The following is a 2,515-nucleotide window of genomic DNA, read 5'->3' as shown; positions in this document are numbered from 1 at the left end:
ATGGTGGTTCGAGTATGAGACATACTCGCTTTACTTACGAGGTGAGTCTTCTCACTATACTTACATGGGTGGTAATTCTGTATGACCGAAGGTTCTTATATGCTTTTATTGAGTTACGTGATATTATGCATTTGTCTTTGTGATTTATACGGTATATTATTCTGTGCTTTATTGGATAGGACCAGAGGGTCCAACCCGAGTTGTGAGACCAGAGGGTCCTCACTGAGATACATGGACTGGGTTTGAGGAACTCACTAAGCTTTGTTTTGAAAGTGTTGTGTGATATGTGTTTTAGGTACTTCTCAGGATCACGGGAAGGCGTCGGCTTGATTGTACACACCTGTTCGAGATTATGTTGAGGATTCTGGGATATTATCAGTTGTTTTGTTGATTTGTGTTTTTGATATTTGGATACATTGTGGTTTTTGAGAAAACGTGATATTGAGTTTTATGTGAGTTAGAAATGATTTTTTTTTTTGAAACTTTATGGTGTTACGAGTTGGTATCAGTGCCTTCATTTGAGGGATTCGAATGTACTTTGGGGTATGTCTGGACTCAAACTGAGGATTTGAGAAAATTTTCCTAAAACGAAATGATTTTTTTAAAATGAGTAAGAGTTTTAAAGAGAAAACAGGACGGAGCAGTGTGTACAATCAGCCAGAGCCCGAACGGTGATTTCCCAAAATACCATAACTTGTTTATATTATGAGATACTTATGAGATATTAGAAATTCATGCTAGAGGATAGGCTAGGTATTTTAGAAATTAGGGCTAGAGTTGCCTGATTTAGGATGCCTTTGCCTAGAGTATGCTATCGATTCATCTTATTTGTTATATGCTATGTGTGTCTACTGGGTAGGGAGAATCATAACAAGAATCTTTTAGAGAGAGTTCAGGAGTAATCTAGGAGAGATGCCTAGATGATCAGTGAGGAGTCTACCGAGAGAGTAGTTTGATATCCATGAGGGATAGAGTACTGTGAATTAGGATCCTAGGAGGAGGATTTGGGACGACTACAGGTTGGTGTGGAAGGTAGCATTGGGCCCGTACTACTGAAAGCATCGGATCTGTATGCAACCCAAGTAAGAACCTTAGGATGCTAAGGAGCATGTAGGGGTGGGTAATAGAGTGTGTAAGTGTTTGAGCTAGTCTCTGATGATTTTGTGTTTACATTTCAGAGACACTATTGTGATTACTCGCAACAACCCTAGGAGCAGTGATACCAATAACGAGGAGATTCGCAGGATCATTTATGAAGAGGTGGCTGCAGCTATCAGAGAGGCCATACCAGAGATGTTCGGGTCTATTAAGACCACACTTATTGCGACTTTTGATGACTGATACGCTGCTCTCACCGAGGTTGCTGCTACTGCAGCCACCGTAGATCTAGTTGCTGCGAGGCCACATAGAGGTGACTCGTTGTTGTTCCGTGATTTTCAGCAACACGAAGCAACAAGAGTTTGATGGGATGCAGGATCCGATCGCCTCCATGAGATGGATCTCCGACATTGAGGGATGTTTCTATACTTCTTCATGTCCAGAGCATTTGAGAGTTCGATTCGCAATGAACCAGCTTCGCTTGGGAGCGAAGGACTGGTAGAAGATTGTGACGACTGATTTTACCCCTACAGAGCATGCTAAAGTGACTTGGAAGAGGTTCACCAACTTATTCAGGGATAATTATGTTCCCCAGCTGGAATAGGAACGTTTGGTACAAGAGTTTCTGTCTCTCAAGCAGAAGACATAGTTAGTGACATAGATTATGAGGATGTTTCATGATAGTGCATTGTTCTACTCTAAGCACGTGTCTACTGACCAGGCACATGTGAGCCGATACTTGAGCATACTGAGACGGGATATATGGGAGTTTGTGGAGTACTCTTTGTATCAGACATTGGCTGAGCTGCAGACCAATGCTAGGAGGAGGGAGATTGAGCTAGAGTTTCAGACTAGAGAGGAGGAGGAGTGTCAAGGTAAATACAGGAGACCAGTATAGTCACAGCCGGCGACCAAGTGGGCTAAGCCCGCGGATAGGAGAGTTAGGAGCCAGAAGGGCCGCAATTGTGGCAAGTGCGGAAAGAGTCACGAGGGATCTTGCCGATCAGGGATTTGCTTCAAATGTGGCATGTAGGGGCACATAGAGAAGGACTGCCCAAAGGGACTTGCAATTTGCTTTCATTGTAACCAGACCGGCCATCAGAAGGTCGAATGTCCTTAGCTCACTCATGGATTATTCCAAACTTCTACTCCTGCTGCTTTGCATGTTACTGATGGTCGGTCGGTGAAGCTGTGGCTCCGAGAGCTCGTGGGAGAGCTTTCCTGTTGACTGCGAAGGAAGTCTGCACAACACTTGATGTCGTTGTTGGTACTTTTCTTGCAAGTTCTGTGCCTGCTTTGGTGTTATTTGACTCGGGTGCGAGTAGATCTTTCATGTCCTTATCCTTTAATCGTCATATTAGCGGTAGACGCGAGGCATTGAGTCAACCAATGAGGGTTTCTATAGCCGATGAGCATG

The sequence above is a fragment of the Lactuca serriola genome, chromosome 3, assembly GCF_051521515.1.
Source record: "Lactuca serriola cultivar US96UC23 chromosome 3, Lser_US96UC23_V15, whole genome shotgun sequence".
Lineage (NCBI taxonomy): Eukaryota > Viridiplantae > Streptophyta > Magnoliopsida > Asterales > Asteraceae > Lactuca > Lactuca serriola.
Note: the sequence above shows the minus strand (reverse complement) of the source record.